The sequence below is a fragment of the Lactuca serriola genome, chromosome 4, assembly GCF_051521515.1.
Source record: "Lactuca serriola cultivar US96UC23 chromosome 4, Lser_US96UC23_V15, whole genome shotgun sequence".
NCBI classification, from domain to species: Eukaryota; Viridiplantae; Streptophyta; class Magnoliopsida; order Asterales; family Asteraceae; genus Lactuca; species Lactuca serriola.
Window position 1 is genome coordinate 110,711,854 of NC_136411.1, and position 19,357 is coordinate 110,731,210.

General features: G+C 34.7%; 1 long non-coding RNA gene across 3 annotated transcripts; it reads right to left on the reverse strand.

Annotated features, from left to right (window-relative positions):
- Positions 1-15,252: 15,252 nt before the first annotated feature.
- Positions 15,253-19,357, reverse strand: LOC145102316 (uncharacterized). Of its 3 annotated transcripts, XR_013706110.1 has the most exons (4): positions 19,009-19,357; positions 16,583-16,801; positions 16,365-16,440; positions 15,253-15,421 (listed from the first exon to the last, which is right to left on the reverse strand). It is a non-coding gene; the product is annotated as an uncharacterized LOC145102316 (long non-coding RNA). The 3 variants fall into 3 exon arrangements; XR_013706109.1 differs by lacking the exon at positions 15,253-15,421 and having other exon boundaries at positions 16,249-16,440; XR_013706108.1 differs by lacking the exons at positions 15,253-15,421; positions 16,365-16,440 and adding an exon at positions 17,905-18,052 and having other exon boundaries at positions 16,506-16,801.

Below are 19,357 nucleotides of genomic sequence, written 5' to 3' on the forward strand. Positions count from 1 at the left end.
TAGCCTTAATATCTCATTTGGGTGATTTATTAAGGACTCAATCAATCAACTCACTTGAATTTGTTTTCTCCCGTTTTGTAGATGTCAAAGTACGACAACTATAGTCTTCCCAAATCCCGTGGAACAAGCTTTCCACATGAAGATGATATTCCACGATTCGATCGAGGAACAAGAGATCATGCTTCACTTCCTCCACCTCCTCCAATTATTCTCCCTAATCCAAAAGTTCGAAGGCTTGAAAAGTTCAAGCCCACTCAAGCCCTTTTGGCAAGTAAACATGAAGAAGGAAAGTCGGTGTGTGCACACGTCCTAGAGATAAAGTCACACATGGATAGGTTAAGAATGTTGGGATCCGTTGTCTGCAAGGAGTTGGCTGTTGACTGGGTTTTTCAGTCACTTCCTAACTCATATAGTGAGTTCATAAAAGAGTACTATATGATGAACCACGACGTAATCCTCATTGATCTCACCTACATGCTTATTGTTGCCGAATCAGAACTGGTTTGGGGCACTGGAAAAACAAAGTTGATTGGTGAATCTGCCTTCCAGACCTCTATGGATATAGGCAATGGCAACGAAAGACATGCCATGATCGAAGAGTTTGATCATAAGAGAGAGGCAAAGTCAGAAGTAGTTCTGTGTGCTATTCCAAAAGAGTCAATTTGTTTTTTATTGCCAAGAGAAGGGGCATTGGAGACGAAGCTGCCCTATTTACCTAAGAGATCTAAGAGATGGGAGAGTCAAAACGTATGGCTCTGCTTTAGGTAAAATCCATTAACTAACTCTTTTAAGTTCCTATTCTAGATTCTTAATACATGATGTGATAAGATTACATTTCGATGTTTTGTAGGATCAAAGAAAAAAGAGGAAACTTAAGGGAAGAAGTGAGCGGAATCTAATCGTGAAGAAATAGATTTCGATCGCATTACTTAAAGATTAGAATCTTGAGCTACTACTTAGAGTTAGAATAGATTGCTAAGAAATATGTATTAACATAGTTTTTCAATGAATTGCATTGTAAGGACAAATTTTTCCGCAATAAAATAAAATTTGATTTTGTTTATTTATCCTTGCAATGGCGTGTATGAAAAATTGATGTTTGAATTTTTTTTTTAGCAATAATGGTTTTGATTTTTAATTATATTATTTGTGGAAATGTCGAGAATTTACCAAATAGGGAGAGTTTCTCATCGCCCAAGTTTCAATTGGATAGAAACTTGGAATCATACAACGAGTATTGCATGATGAATGAGAAATTTCATATTTGGAAATTAGACTAATTCGTTGACAAAGTGTCAAGTGAAGGACTAGGAGATTGAGTACACAAAGTTATGTGTTGATCAAGTCCACCACAAAGGTAACAAAGATATTCGTCATGATTTACTAAAAGTTTAGTAAATATGATTATACTTATAAGATTAAGTGTAATTATGAATTGATTGAAAATGTTTAAATCAATAGCAGAACGAATAAGAAGAATCAAGTAGGCGGAAAGATAAAAGTTTCTCTATTCTAAGAAGAAGTGAGAGTACCTTTTATTATGTTTTATGATAGGTCTTAATGATTAAGAACCATATCTCAATTGATCCTCTAAATGAGTCTTAGTACAATTGTATGTCTGAGAAGAGGAATCAAGAATTGAAGAAATGGTTAAATCAAAAAGTCAATCATACTTCGTTCCAAAGCAAGTCTTAGAGTTAAGATTGTGACATTGAGTGACAAGTCTTAAGAAGGTTTATAACATTCATCAAATGTGGAAAGTTGTGATGTCTTGGATAAGACAAAGACCAAATAGGACCAATTTTATGAAGTGTTTTGTCTTGATAAAAGCGACACTAACTCTTGAATATTTGTTTGTCAAGAAATATTTATGGACAAGAGAATCTTATATGCCAAGGAGTCGGTGGGAGTCTTAATGGTCTTGAAAGGTTTCAAGAACAAATCAAAATAAACCTTATCAAACATCACTAGCATACGACTTGAGGTTTACAACCTATCGCATTGACAATATCTTGTTTCTGTGCCGTTCCAATCGAGTTAATTATGCATGTGAGTTCTATGAGTTCTCATTTGAACGTATAAAAGGCAAGCACCTTGATCAATGAAAAGTACATTGATAAGAAAGGGTGAGTTGCTTAACTACTTGGAAGACATGGTGGGCAGTCGTGTTACCATAAGGCAAGAAATCAAGATTAAGAAAGTTCAGTCCATATGAGTTTGGATTTGTCGCAAACTTTGATTTTGGAAAAATTCGGATGGATAGGAACACATACACCATTAAAATCTAAGTGTCATAAGATTCCCTCCTTCATAAGAATGACTGTGAGGAAATGCTTTCGCTAAGAGAGATTTTAAGAAGATACTAATTGTGAAAATTGTATTCTCGAATTCGATTATGGTTACGGTATCCCTTTCCACAATTCGAATTGTGAGATTTGGCAATTAGTCTGAATTGTTTAGACACACATATGAGCTATCTAAGGCAAAGGTGTATAAGTTTAAGAAGCTTAGATAAAGGATTACATGTCAAAGCTAGTGGGAGCATAAGTGTTATGCTTATATGATAATAATCATCATGATAGTGGGAGCATAAATGTTGTGCTTGTATGATTATTAAGGCAAGTATTGCAAATTAGAAATATTAATTATAGAAAACAAGAGTTACACTTTGCAAAGTCGTAAGCGTTAAATAGTTGTTTTGCTATAATTAAGGGAGAAAATATTATGCTTCATTTCAAATCTAAAGGCTTAGGTTGTGGAATGTTAATAAATTTAGTCAAGGATACATAGTGTGTTCTCAAATTTCGATTATGATTATGGCATAGTTCGAATTGTGAGAACATGGCACATAAAATATTATGGCAGAAGATTGATAAAGTATCAGATCTTTATGTAAGACATTATGCATCGTGTCCCATACGCTTTGGGGTATAGGATTGATTGCAAATGCTATAATATTTAACCATACTAAAATTTTCCAAATGTCTAGCGCATTTAGAGGGAAAAAGGACAAGAATTGGTTTTGACTAAGATAATTAAACAACTATCAAATGACGGTCCAAAGCTCGCTGAGGATTGGTCGCTTGTGAGTAGTTGGAAGTATAGTATTGGATGGACCATATCGACATTATTATGAATGGATAAGATTCTATTAAGAATGAGTTGTCATATGGCAAATATGGAAATGTTTCATTATTGGGAGTTGGATATTGAGAGTCTATGTCTAGATTAGAAAATTTTATGCAAAAGGATGTTCAAGGAATGTACTTTGAGTGAGAGACATCACGTCTATGGAATTGTATTGTAAAAATTTCAGATATAGGACTTTGTAATTTCATTGGCAATAGTCATTGTGACTTTTGTACTATGACATTCTGAAAGGATCATTGCATAAAATGTTAGAATCTAGCATATTCTATGAGTGGCAAGAATTTGATATTCTTTCACTTGTGAAAAGGATTAGGAGTTGTGAAATGAGTGTGATTGGAAATGTGTTCATTTTATCTATTTCACAAATAAAGGACCATAGGTAAACATTGTGTGCATGCTGAGAGCATGGGACAAGTATTGTTATAATTCAAGTAAGAAGTTGATTACCCGAAACAACAAATAATGAGTAATCGATATGGTGAAAAATAAAAGGTGTTTTATTTATACTCAAAGGTTTGAGGCCATATGAGATTAGTATTATTCTTGTGTTTCACTTTGCATGTTTTGACTTCCTAAATAATTTAATTGGTTCAGAACAGTCAAATTATTCGAACGGACCACAGTCGTTCATATGTTGGAAGTAGGTATGAATGAAGACTATCGTGAATTGGTGTGTGGATTGTCTAAAGTGTATTAGACATAAGAAAATGTTTGTTACAACGTTCATGAGTGCTTATGAATATGAGTTTGAGCATTGGATTAAACCCACGCTCACTTGGATCACTTCATGGATCTTATCACGAGTGATTGGTGAGACGATAATATCTTATATTTTTGAATCCGAGATGTGTGAGTTGTATCTTGCGAGTCGGTTGCACATTGATAATATGTAAACGCACCAGTAACTTGGTGTTATAAAACATATTGTTGTGTGTAATTCGGTAAGTGAGTGCAAGCGAGCATTGAGTCAAAGTTTATCCGTTCCTTTTATCCAAAGTAGGATAAAAGCGATATCCTTGGGCCCCTCGATGATTTAGTGATGGAACCTAAGCGCTTGGCCAAGCCGGGACTAAATTGATGGTTCAATTGTAGTCTGTTGTCAGTCACCATAAATCGGAAGTCGGGAAATAGTATAGAGGGAATGATTAACTTCATGTCTCATATCTATACGATATCAAGAATGGAGGAATATATGTTCCCTTATTTAAAGGACACGTGTACCTGATAAGATCAGAGATGACAGCGGCTTTGGAAAGCTACGATTGCAGACCAGGATCTGAAGTCATACGTAGAATAGTTGTTAGACTTATCCAAGTGGGAGACTGTTGGATTAGTGTCTAAGTGCATAACTATTTTGGTATGTACTTGACCCGATGGTGCATGATCCTTTTAGGTTGCCTTCACCAAAGCAACTTAATAGAATGAATTATGGAGAGAAAGGATTAATTATGATTTATTAATATATTATGAGAATAATATGTTAAAGGAGAAATCATATTGTTTAATTAATATTAGTCAATAATTAATTAGGAATTAATTTTGTGGCTAAAAGACATTAATTAAACTTATGGGACTAGAACTGTCAATTATATGATAGTTGAATATTGAGCTAATGGACTCCATATTAAAGGGGTGGACAAATTCTATGGGGAAACCCATTAGAAATCTTCCTAGGCCTTTAAGGAAGGAGTCCATGGGTTGCTTAGGGCCTAAGCATCCAAATTAGGGTTTCCTTGTTAGATAACCCTAATAGCCTCACTATTTAAAGATCCCTAGAGCACCAAAAACGTATGGAAGTAACTCCTTAGGGTTTTGGACGGTTTTGGGCAGCCTCCTCTCTCCTTATTCTTCATCCTCTTGCTCTTGGTGTTTGTGAACCATTAGAGGAGTGACATTTGTGACTCTAAGCTTTCTAAAGTCATTACAAGGAGGATTTGAGATTGTTATTACTACATAACAATCAAGGTAAGATCTAAAAACCCTTTCACATGTTAATATGATTAATTGTATGCTAGAACTAGGGTTTAAAGTCTTGGATGAATTGCATGTACAATAGAGAAACCTAGATCCAAGCATTAGGGTTGCATGAGCACATAGGATGTTCTTATGGCTAAAACCCATCAATTTTACCCTAGGTTCAGCTAGCAGTGCGTGACTGAACGTTTTGTGGGAATTATAGTCGGGGGACTTCCGGAACAGCAGCACCAGCATTAGACAGTCAGTTCCCGCTCAAATCAGCAGCTACTTTGAGGTGAGTTACCTTCCAGTAGTGGTGGGTCTACGGCCACAATGTCGGCCCACTAGTAGGAGTTGTATGTTAGATGATTGTCTGTGTGATATCATCTAGGTTTACTACTACCTGATATGTTATGTGCTGGCATGATATGTATATGTGATAGTAGTAGAGTTCCGTTGTCAGGACCAAAGGGTAGGTCAGACACCCCAGATATGTCTGACAGTATATGATGATATGTTTATATGCTGGCATGATATGTTATATGTGATAGTGGTAGTAGGAGGGGAATAGTCCCCAAGTTCGGTCGTTAGGACCGAAGGGTAGATCGGACACCCCAAATATGTCTGATAATATGTTATATTATGATATATGTGATAGTAGCAGTAAGGGGTGAAATATTCCCCGAGGATCGGTCGTTAGGACCGAAGGGTAGTCAGCACCCCATAATGGCTGGACATGGGTAGTCAGCACCCCAGAATGGCTTGACACGAGTAGGTCGGTACCCCAGAATGGCCGTACCGGGTAGATCAGGCACCCCAGAATTGCCTAGCAGTATGTATGTTATGTGATTGTATGGTATGTGGTACGATGGGGGAACTCACTAAGCTTCGTGCTTACAGTTTACAGTTTTGGTTTCAGGTACCTCATCTTCGAAGGGGAAGGAGCTGGCGCGGTAGCGGCACATCACATACATGCTTTGTATTCCGTACTATGAGATCTTTCTGGGGATTTGTACTCTAACATTATTATGTTTTATAAAATGGTTTCCAGACACGCGACATCTTTTATGAAATGATATGATTGGTGGATGTTTTATTTCTAATGTTTTGCAAAGTATATGTTTTAAAAATGAAATTTTTGGCCCGTATTTGGGGGTGTTACAAATGAATACACATGTAAGAAACTTATGAACGATATCTATAAATGTGGTATAATATACATATAAGAACCGTAATATAATCAAGATAAATCAGCAATATAATGAAAATTAATCAACAATATATTCAACACTTATGATTATGCTATGTTCTTAATTTAGGGCTCCAACTTCTTCAATATCGACAACCGGCAAAAGAAGAAGAAGCAGCGACAACCAGTGAAGAAGCGGTGACAACCTTTGAACGGTGACTACGAAGGAGAATCAATCATCGTTTGGAAAGAAGAATCGTGTTGATCACGTCGTTAGCTATTCTTATCAATCTCCATATTTTGTAAATTTTAAATAAGGGCATAAAGGTCAAAAAAATTATTTTAAGTGGATTGATAAATTATACAAGTGGAAATATCATCACCCTTTTTCCATATAACCATCATTTTCGCATATCCACCTCTAAAATCTATTATTTAAGATTATATTATGGAATTCACAGGCATACCGTGAAAATAAGGTATCTTAGTTGTGAAAATGAATTTGTAGGGCTACTTAAGGTTTTGAAAACCGAACTAGAGACGGAACCGACCGTCTTACTAGTTCGATGGCTCAACTGGTCTCTCGGTCGGACCGATCTCAAAAACCAAAAAACCAGATGATGTCAGAATTACATCAGTGTTAATTTTAATTATATAAAAAGGGAATATATATATATAATTTTTTCAAATTTCCCAATTTTACCGGTTCAACTAGACCGGTTTTTACCAATTCACAACACGAATAGTTTTTTGGCCTCTAAGAACTGGATCTAGGACAAGTTCCCGGTTAAACCAGTTGAACCAGTCGGTCCGGTCCGGTTTTCAAAACATAGAGGCTACTTGAGAAAATCATTTTTGTAGTGCATATTACGAAAATAAATGTAGCTTGTGAAAATAGTGCACAACATGTGAAGATAGTGTTATAGCATCGCTTCTGATGCCCGTATGTGATACCCATTTTTCACAACATGTATTATTGTTTAAGAATGGACATGGTTAGTGGAAGAAGGTGGTATATTAGTTCGAGACGATTATGTGGATATAAAGATTGTCGAAAATAGAGTTCATATGAGGAAGTTATGATCGTTTGAAGTTAGAGTGAAAGTATGTTGCTATTTCGAGAAAGTCAACGAAAGTCAAAGTCAAACGGTTAACTCTTGAGTTACCATTGCGCGGTATGAGGCAAGCCACCGAAATATGTGGCGGAAGAGTGCAACACATGGCAAAAACGGGGAACATATAGTCACCACGACATAGTGGTGTACTTGTCACGACAAGGTAATAAGCTGAATCATTGGACACGGATCGATTGAAGGAGAAACATGGAAAAATCAAGTGATCTTTGTCATCACGGTAGAGCACGCATGTTTTCACGATGTGGTGTTGAACATACACACACACACACACTATATATATATATATATATATATATATATGTGTGTGTGTGTGTGTGTTTTGTGTCGATTTGAGAGTTTTGCGCATTCAATCGAGGCAGCAGATCGGGAGGTGTTTCTAAGGAATTGTTAGTTTTGTATTGTATTAGTGTACGGGAGTACGGGAGTCGATTTACGGGATCAACGAAAGTATATTTTGTCCTATTTTACGTAAATGCATTTATGTAATGTTTTGTGGAGGGTTGTTATACCCAAGTATATGTGACGAGGTTTCGTGATACGGTGTTATTACGAACCTGATAAATATTTAAAAGTTTAATTTGAACTGCAAGGGTTATATACCCTAGTTTACCGAGAATTTGTTGATTGGACTAATGGCTTACAAGGTTAAGTCATTAGGTGGTTGAAATTTGAAACTTGATTAGTTGGTAACATATAGTTATCGGGTTTAATTAGTGATCGGATAACCGATCAATTTGGTTGATATTGTAGTAAGATTAGACAAGTTCTGATGAACTTGATATATTGTCCATATAGGTATGGACAAGTGAATGATTGGAAAGCGGTAAAGAGCTTGAGATCGGAATTATAGTTAGTCTTCACTAACTAACCTGGTGAGTAACTCTACTCTAACACCGAATGTTTATTTAAGTGCATTGTTACACAAATAAGAGAACATAACTATAATATTGTTATATTATGTATTGTTGAAGTGATAGAATGTTGTAGAATGATGAAATGAATACAGGTGATAGTTGGTTAAGGAATGGAAAATGAATGTGAGATATTTACTTTGCATGGAGAATCCCCAAATGTGTAGTTATGAAAGTGATGAAACAGTGGTTAATTTGATAGTATTTTTATGTGGTAACTTTTATAGTAAGTTTGAACAATAGCTAATTGCTATAGCATATCGATTGCGATGTATATGTTGGTTGACAAGTTAAATTATTAAATGATGCTACGTGTTGCCATGCTATTGTAGTTGTTATTCACTAAGCCTTATGGATTACGATGTTTGTTATTGTTGTGTTGCAGGTTAGCTCAGATCATGTACTTGATGCCAGTACGATTCCTAGTGATAACTTGTATTCTAGTATGCCGGTGTACACCGAAATGTTTTATAAAGTTGTTAATAAAAATATATTTTGTTGGGGTGTACCTAGTATGAAAAATTGGGCGTTACACCATACCACGAAAATAACTTCTATACTAGGCAATATAACATTTGTACTTTGAAAGTATAACACGCAAAAATCAGATACTATTTTGGAAACTTTTTATATAAAATTCATTCTTTTTCTTTCACCTAATCGGAGGATCGTGGAAAAAATAAACGGTGAAAGTCAATTTTCTAGTCCAATAGTTAAGAACTGCAATCTGTACATACCCATAAATATAATATGAGTTTGTCTTTCTAACACCCCGAATTGCATTATAACTATGTTATAAAGTTAATTAATGAGAGTGATGTCAAACACTTCATAACGTTGTTCATAGCACCTCAAATATTGTACATATGTGTTTGGCATATGGTGATGATCCTCCGGTGGAAGAGGCTTTGATAAATCGGTGTACTATAGTGACTCGATCAGTTATTGGTATAAGCCTATGTAGTGAAAGAGGCTCTGATGGGAGAGGTGAAAGCTGATATATTGGGAGACGATGTGGTGGAAATCTATCACTTGTGAGATAAACAATCAAGTAGGTATTTCTATCTCTCTTGATCTTTCTGAACTTATTGTATATGAAGCGTCTATAACATCCTGTTTTGAATCGCTCCTGTTTTGAGTTGGTGATCAAAGGATTAAGTGCTATCAAGTTACAGATAACGAAGGGGTTGAGTTTTGGATCCAGTTGGAGTTAGATAATGCATCTCAGTTGCTCTGGTATTTAGTTGAGTTTTTGGATCAAAGAGTATTTCGGTAATTTATTAGCTCGGACTTTAATGGAAAATGGATTTTAATTCGGGATATATTATGACAGACATGAATTGATGATAGTGTTGAGTGTCTCAATACATTTCTATGGATATAAGGATGGTTGGAATCGGGTTTGTATCGAGTGAGTTATGACCTTTGGGAGAATTAGGGTTGTGGGAAAAGCCCTAGTACGTGGGGCATACCAAGGTTGTACGCATGGCGTATCGAAGAATGAGGGAATACGCGGGGCGTAGTAGGGAGGAATGTGTAGCGTATAAGTGAGGATAGCTCGGGGTGCGCAGCCTCGTACGCGGGGCGTACGAGTGTCAGATTGAAATACCCTAATCCAAGGGTTGTACCCTATATAAGCATCCTTAAGTCTTTGAGGCTAAACCCTAGCAAGCCTGTACAACCCCATTTTGTCCCTTAACCTCATAATTCCTTGTGAGTGTGTTTCTTGCGCCTAGATAGTGTATTGATGGCCATTTTGGAGATTATCCAAGAAGGATAAGATAGTGAGCAAGATTGGTGTGGCATTGAGCTTCAAGATCCTGCATCTAAATCATCTTGAGGAGCTTCTGGAGGTATAAATCCTCAACCTTGTCATCTTATTCATTAGATTGAGTTAAGGTTTGCTTTATTGTCCCCTTTTGTGTTCATGAATCATCTCTTGGGAGTTTGAGCAACTCCAGAGCTTAGGAAGAGTAGATCTGAGGTCCTTTGGTTCATTTGTAACATAAAAATGTAGTCTTGATGGGTGTTTTAACCTCATGCATGAGTTAAGACCCTTGGAAAGGTCTTAATGGGTTGTAAAGGGTTATTGGGAGCATATGGGGCATGCAAAGGCATAAAGGTGCCAACTTTATGCCTTAAGACGTCTTAATGGACTCAAATCTTAAGTTGGATGTTGAAATCCCAAGTATTAAGCATTTAATGGTCAAATGTGCCCATCATTCTTGTACGCCGTATGTAAATTCACATACGCGGCGCGTACTGCTGGAAGGGGTAATAAGCTGAGCGTACTGGAGTGGTACACAAGGTGTACGCACTCCAGTTGGGTTTCAGGCTTCGTGTGGACTTGTAAGTCATTTGGGCCTTATTCAGATTTGGGATTGTCATATTTTGGGTTAGTGGACCGATTTATATGCTTTGGACCATGGTTGTTTTGTTTGGGCCTTATTGGGCCATGTGGCCTATTAATAGATTTGGACATGGATTTCGGGCCCATTAGCAAAGGGGGTACTCTTGGGCCATTATGAAAGACTTGGGCTAAGAATGTGTTTGGGCTTAAAGGGAAGGCCTATTTGAGGAGTTGGGCCATATTTGAAAAATTGGGCCATTAGTGGGCTTTTATGGATTTTAAAGTTTTGGGCCTTGTCGGTTTGGACTTGGAACTTAGTTATGAATCTTGTGGGACTAGGGGTAAAATGGTCAATTTATCCCCAAGTATGGATTATGGATCATGGTTTGGGAACCAATTGCTAATTGGGAGATATTTTGGTATTGACAGCTCAAGGAGTTATCAGGGCAGCAACTTAGGATTTCTTACAGGGAGTTTCAGCATTCGAGGTGAGTCTTATCACCATACCAATGGGTCGAAGGCACAAAGGTCAGCCCATTTTGCGATATGTGGTATGCTAGTTGCTTATATGTTATATGTTATGCTATTTGTTTATGTGATATTTGCATGAAGGACCATAGGGGATCCCATGGCACTTGGATGTAAGACCATGTGGGGGAGCCCATTGCTTTTCAAGTAAACACCATGGGGGAGCCCATGGCACTTGGATGTAAGACCATGGGGGGAGCCCATGGCACATAAGTGTAAGACCTTGGGGGAGCCCACGGCATCCTGGAGTAAGACCTTGGGAGGAGCCCACAACATCCTTATCTGTTTATATGCATGGCTTATGCGATTGATATGGTTATGTGATTATGTGGGGTATGCTATGGGGAACTCACTAAGCTTCGTGCTTACAGTTTTGTTTATGGTTTCAGGTATCATTGGTTTGGAAAGGAAGGGTCCGGCTTGATCACAGTGCACCCACCCGTGTTTTCTGCATTATGTGATTTTGGGACGTAACTCTGATAAATGTTTTAATTAAGCAATGTTTTGAATGATTGGATGAAGTAACATTTGTGTTTAACTAAAATGAAAAATGACATTTTTACCTTTGATTTTTGGTCATTACAGCATCAATACAACTTATTCAATATGTTTCCCCATAAAGCTTTACTCATGTTGGTGATGTTGATGTTGCTACATGTTAGGATACTGATTATCAAGAGATAATTATGATACAAATCTAACTCATTGCGGGAAGCTAAGTAGAATTTTGTTTAGCGTTATCTTACCTTGAAAAAGGCAATTCTGAGAATTCTCATTCGGACGATGAATACACTTTTTAGTACACAAAAAACACAATTTTGGGGTATGTTTCCTCCACTATGATGCCTAGACCCAATTCATGCACATACTCTACCACGCAGTCAAAGGTTAACACAAAAGATAAAAAACCACAAATGTTCAAAAGCAAAGAAGATCTTTAACTAGCTCTTGGGTTAAAAACTATTTGGGTTTCAGTGCACAACTAAAAGATCTACAAAAATTGGTTTTAGACGATATGTTATGAGGAAAAATGTAGTTTGCATAGTATGGCTACCTTAATTAAGTTTGTTGCCTTTTCTAGGTTTGGAAACTTAATGAAACATAGTTGTTCTACAACACAATTGCATTCAAACCATTGCCAAAATATGGTTGATGTTTTGCATCACAATTTCATGACTATGATTCATTTGTTTTTCTTCATGTGGTTTTTTATTTCTTAGCTGGCTTTTTCTAAATACGTACATATGTCAAAATTTAAATTATACTTTTCAAACCCCATTGCCATTTTTCTAATTTTTCACCTTTTTGGAACCTAGACACTACATGAAGATACTTTTTTTTCTTTATCCCTACCTATCGTACGTTAATTGTTCAATTCTAAGGTTGCCATCATCGTCTTTCAGTTCTATTCCAACACAAGCATCTAACGAAGTTGTATAATTTGATTCAGATGTTTTTTTTTCTTTTTGAAGCACCATTCTGTCCCTCCATCTCATCCACCAAATTCCATTTCGGTCAAACTTGTTACAACCTTCCAAAACTCGACGTATTTAATGAATTCCCTATATTTTCCACCCAGTGTATTTCGAGCATTTTTCCAAAAAAAAATCTTCATCACTTTAGTCGCTATTACGTTGAATTTTTAAGTTGGTGTATAATATGTTGAACTTTGTGACCATCTTATTTACGTATCGATACTTGGTTCATAGTTAGTCCTTCATATGGTAGTCGCCACGATGTATTTCCTTATGAAAATTGTATGAAATGTGTCTTCAAAAATGTTGCGATGATTGTGAATTATCGGTAATTGCATCCTCCGATATGTCGACCCACGAAGGGGACAATGCGACTTCATACGTTGTTGCCCATTCTTAAGCAACTTACTTGCCTTTTCTTTTGGATTGGGATAGGGGTTGTATCGAGAATGAATCCAACTTTTGGCTCAGGTGGGGGTTGAGTTTCGGGAATGTATTCCGGAAGAAGCGAGAAGAACGGAAATACGGTTGGGGTTAGGTTTTGTGTAGGAAAATACGAATGTGTTGCGGAAAATTGAAATTGATTGGGTGAATAAATTTGGGCTTAAAATTGTGGTCGGTAAGTGATGTTGGATAATTAATACCAAAAATGTTTTGAGTAGGTGTGTTGGAACCAGTAACATGGGATTAGGGTGTAAACGAACTGAACGTTCGGCGAATCGTTCGTGAACTGTTCGGCGGGAAGTTCGTTTATGTTCGTTTATTTAATAAATGAATGAACATGAACACAAATTCTCGTTTGTTTAGTTAAACGAACGAACATGAACAATAGTCTTGTTCATTTATTTATGTTCATGAACGTTCGTTCATGTTATTCACTTACATTCGTTTATGTTCATTCGTTTAAGTTTATTTATGTTCATATATGTCCAATTGTTTTGTATTACATTATTATATTATATGTTCGTTTATGTTCATATATGCTCAATTGTGTTTGTTTATGTTTGTTCGTTTAGCATGTTCATAAACATAAACAAACGAACATGAACAATGTAATTTGTTAAACAAACGAACATGAACAAGAAAACTTGTTCGTTTATTTGTTTGTGTTCTTTCGATTGTTTGGCTAACTTAAACGAACGAACATGAACAAGGCCTTGTTCGTGTTCGTTCGGTTCGTTCACAGCACTGCATGGGATTGTTTCGAACATACGTTGGGTTGGTGTTGGGAGAATTTTTTGAAGCCATTTGAATGTAAAACTTGATTGAAAGAAGCAGAAGTATTGAAGATAGAATGAAGTTGTGGTAAAAAAGTGTTGAGTTTAATTGGTATTTATAAAGAATGAAAAAAAAACATAATTTTTTATAAAAATTAGTCGTTGGAAGTGGTTGGAGACGTGGTTTTCTGTTATGGCCAACTTCACCACCCATTGAAACGATTACATATGAAGAGCATATTATGATAAGTCAATCATGATTACATATCTAATTTTAACAATGATGTTATCTTTTTGAATATTGTTATGTTGTTAAGGATATCACAAGCAAAAAGTAATAGAAACTAACATATCAAAATAGAAAAATTGTGATAAAATAAATACGAAAATGGGATGGTTGAATATATAAATAAATATATTACATAAATATAAATTCAACTACAAAGAAAAAAACTCATATCTGTCTTCTCTGTTCAAACAGAAAAACCCATATCTGTTTTTTTTACTCTTCTTTATTCCTTTGACATCATTCAATCATAGAAACTTAATGGCAATTCTTCATTTACCTACAATCAAAATATTTTTCTTGACAAAGAGGAATCATAAAGTTGTTCCAAACAAAACACTGATGTTTGGAGAATCACATTCAAGATTGAGTAATACACACAAATCACATACAAATATCGTATAAAAACTAAATATAAAGAAAGAATGTAAAAACATCATTTGTGTTGGTTGAAGGTTTTTCGACTATTTTTTGAGATAAGCTTACAATTTTAAAAGTTTGATTTATATGATTTTATATATTATTAGATTAATTTAATAATTTTCATTATATCAACTACTTTTAATTATATTTTACCTTTTTAAACTTTATTTCATATAACTCAACATTCTTTTTTTAATATATGAAATATAATTAAAATTATTAAATTACTCTGATAGTATATAAAGTCATATAAATAAAACTTTTAAAACTATAAGTTATCTCGAAACGTAGTCGAAAACCTTCAACCATTACAAATTACTATTATGTATTTATTTTCAATTTTTCTGATGATCTTTGTATGTGATTTGTGTGTTACTCAAAACAATTAACCTGTTTTATAGTAATAAAAAAATACTAATAATTAAATTGTAAAACATATCATATACCATGTTAAATTGAAAACCTAATAATAATATATCAAATTAATAATGTAAAATGAAGAGTTATGCAAGTTTCAAATCAATATGGTGTTAGTAAGATGACTTTTATTATAGTTATCATAGATATACAGATATACCGAAAATTAAAAGAGAAGAAGGTATTCTTTATATAGCCAAACTATTTTAATTAAATAATCATTCAAGTAGCATACGATTGAATAGTTTGAGAATTTTAAATGAATATGGTTAAAGACAGATAGAAATAGACAATGGATTATCATTCCTAAACACTAATATCAAGTGTTAAGTCAAAATCATAAGAGCAAAACACAACACAAACCTCTAAATCCAAGAGCAAATCTGCATGGCAAAAAAAGAAATTAAAATAAGTTTACCTCTAAGCTTGGAGAGCCAAGACCTACTTCATTCTTCACTGAGTATACCTCTAATTATGAAGCTTTATGCATAAACAAACGAACATGAACAATGTAATTTGTTAAACGGACATGAACAAGAAAACTCATCCGTTTAACCGTTCGTATTCATTTATTTGTTCGGTTAACTTAAACGAACCAGCATGAATAAGCAACGTTCATGTTCGTTTGATTCATTTCCAGCCCTACCTATTAGCTCAGAATAGATGGTTACCAGATTAACCAGTAAAATTACAAAATTTTGGGAAAAAATATGTGAATGGTTACCAGATAAACCAGAAAAATTACAAAATTTTGGAATCAAATCATAAAATAATAATAATAATAACAATAATAATAATAATAATAATAATATGTGGATGTGTTACCGATTAACCCCGAAAAGAAATGAAAATTGCAACGGTTTTTTCATATAATTAGCCAATCATTCAATTACAATTAATTTGTTTTACAAAAATAAACATAATAAAAATTTATGAAAACAAAAAATGAGAGTGTAATAGGAACAAATTTTCCTCTAATTTTAAAAGATAAAATTTAATGAAATTTTTAAAATATACAAAGTAAAATCATTTCTATTCCATCGGTTAAAAAACAAATAATTAATTTTCATAGTTTCCTCTAATTTTGCTAATCGGGATCGACAAAATGAATGTGGAGAAGAGATATAGTGTTGGATCCATAAAACATTTTCACATGCCCAATTGCCCATTGCCAAATGAAAATGATTAATTTAAAAAAAAAAAAAAAAAATTTAAAAAGAAAACATATATTTTACTTAATATCACAAAAATGGAAGCGAATCCAAATTTCCAAAAATAGCAAATGAACATCGAACCTAAATAAATTTTAAAAATAAATTGTATTACTCATCCATGATGTCTTCTTGCTCACTTCCCTCCTCGGAACCTTCCTCTGAGTCCTCTTTCTTTTCCTCGTTATTTCCTAAAATAATATATATATATATATATATATATATATATATATATATATATATATATATATATATATATATATATATATATATATATATATAAGTGAGTTGTTAAAGAGGACCCATTAAGTTGTACAGTTTTACAAAATCTACCCTCATTTTCTGATTCTTGAAGAAACGTTACTTTGTTACAAAGTGACTGACACCTTGAAGAGATCTGGGATGAGGAAGTTGATGGTTTTGCACAAATTTTCTGATTCTACCTGAGACACCAACTGGCTGCAGTCTGATAGAATAATGCCAAAAATCGATAAGCTTTGTCTCTTTGTTGTAATTAAGTAACACAATTCTCTGGCATGAGGACAGTTTCACCTGCAAAAAATTTTATAACTTATTACTCTTCAAATTTATAAAACATTAAGCCTGATTGAAAATTTATGAAAAACAAACAAAATCTAAACTTTATTAATTCTATACATTTAAAAAAAAATTATATACAGTATTATTAATTTACTACTAAACTTTTTAAAATATTAATCATTATAAGATTATTACCTGAAAATTGAAATATGAGGGGAGAGTTATTATTCTTAGAACTAAATGCAACAAATAGTAAGGTTTTAAAAATGGTTCGAGGCATACGCCTTGAGGCGAGACGGATGAAAATCGATTCTGAGGGTCACTTCTTAGGGGGAGAATGAGGCGTACGCCTCAATCTTGTGAGGCGGTAAAAGGCGGTCCGAGGCGAGGCGTTTCGAGTCGAAGCGTACAAGGTAGGGGTGTGCAAAAAACCCGCAAAACCGAAAAACCGATCCGATCTGGCCAAATCCGAAACCGAAAAAAACCGTAACCGAAAAAAAAACCCGAAACCATAAAAACCGACTCTCTACGGGTCGGTTTCGGTTTGGATATGTAGGTATCCGCGGATACCCGGACCGAACCGTCATTATATATATATATATATATATATATATATATATATATATATATATATATATATATATATATATATATATAATATTAATCTTGTTTTCGAAAGATCCCAATGGTCAATTTCCAGTTTCACAGTTATATATTCATTTTCTTATTAATTTTATTAGTATAGTTATTATATAAATTATAACATATGGTATTTGAATTTAATATTTTCTTTTTGAGTTGGTGAGTTACAAACTTTTAAATAGAAATCGGCCGAAATAGAGTTTGTAGTTTTGATTGAAATTGATTTTTTTTATTTAGCGGGTATCCGTGAACCGAACCGTGGTTACCCGCCTTCACACGGTTCGGTTCGGTTGTTTGGCAAATTCGGTTCAGTTTCGGTTAGTGCACATGAGGTACCCGCCCCGTGGCCACGGTTTTTAATTTTATTACAATCCGAACCAAACCGCCCCGTAAACACCCCTAGTACGATGCGTTCAGGTTTTTTTTCTTTTTTTACTTTTTGACCTTAGAAATCACTTGATATCTTATTTTACCTAATTTTTCTCCGGCCGTCATTCCTTCTTTTCTCGTTTCTTCTTTCTTTTCTCTTCTAGTTTCTTCTTACTCCCCCTGTTAAGTGTTGTTAGCAAAATCGAACATAGTCATCAACTTGTGAGTTAAAATCGAAATTGTTCCCCACTTCTGCATCAAAATCCAAAGGTACTGAGTTAAAACTGAAGTTGGACTTCTCGAAGGTTGCTTGATTTGAAGACTATTATGCTTTTGTTTTTACTAATTTGGCATGATTTGAAGACTATTATGAATTTTAGTATCTTTTTATTTTTGGGATGATAACATTAAGTAAGACTTTTATGTTTGAAATTGGACTTTAGTATGTTTTTTATGATTAATATAATATATTATTATTATTATTATTTTATTCCGCCTCGAGGCTTACGCATTGTTTCGCCGCGAGGCTTACGCCTCGAGGCCCGATTCCATATTTTAAAATCTTGAGAAATAGTAACATAGTTTCATTTATTTGTGTATCATAACATTCAGTTTTCATTTCTTTCTATTACTGATATACAGCATTGCATTTTCAATTTTGTACTTATTAATGCAACTTTGAATGTTAGAATTTTATCTTCAGTTTTTACTTATTACCTAAAAATTGAAATGCAGATGAGACAGCATTGTCTTTTGAAATGTCAGATCTACAGTGAGAATTGCCTTGTATTTTGATGGCATTCCTATCATTTGGTATATTTTTCAAGTACAATGTTTTTATATGAGTAAATGAATATTCGGATGCTATAATAAACATATTAATAAAAATATGTTGCTATTTCTTGTATTGTATTTTAATGGCCTTCTTAGGTCTTCCCTGGTCATGCCCATTAATTGACAACAAGAATGATTTTACATCTAAAAGTTCCTACAATAACCTAAATTAAGCTTCCAGTTAATTGCAATTTGTGGTTAACATCTAGGTTCAATTGATAATTGAAGCACAAACATATACACAATTGGCCTTTGTAATTCTTCAAACTCACCTAATCCTTCAAACTGCTCGGTGTTTCATTCAAAATCACTTCTCGTTTCACATTCAAAGGTAAAAATAAAGACGAATGCAGACAACAGGAACAGACATGAACCTTAGCTGTGGGGTCGAAGGTCTCCGGTGCTGCTGTGGGCTGCGACGATCTCCGGCTGGTGGGGAGGAGATGGCTAACGGCGGCGAGCAGGGAGGGTGAGCTTGAGGAGGCAACGACAGGAGCAGCAACGATCGATAGAATGGAGGCGTATGTGATATGTGTTGGTGTATAAGGTTTATTAGGTCATGGGGTATATTGGTCAATTCCTTTAAATGGTGAAATAAGGAGTTTTTGAAATATGAACAATTGATTGAATTCATGAATCGAATCAAACATACCTCAACCAGATGAGACAACGGCGGCCGCCGTGAGAGGTTTTAAAAGGGTTTACGCAGCGACGATAAATAAG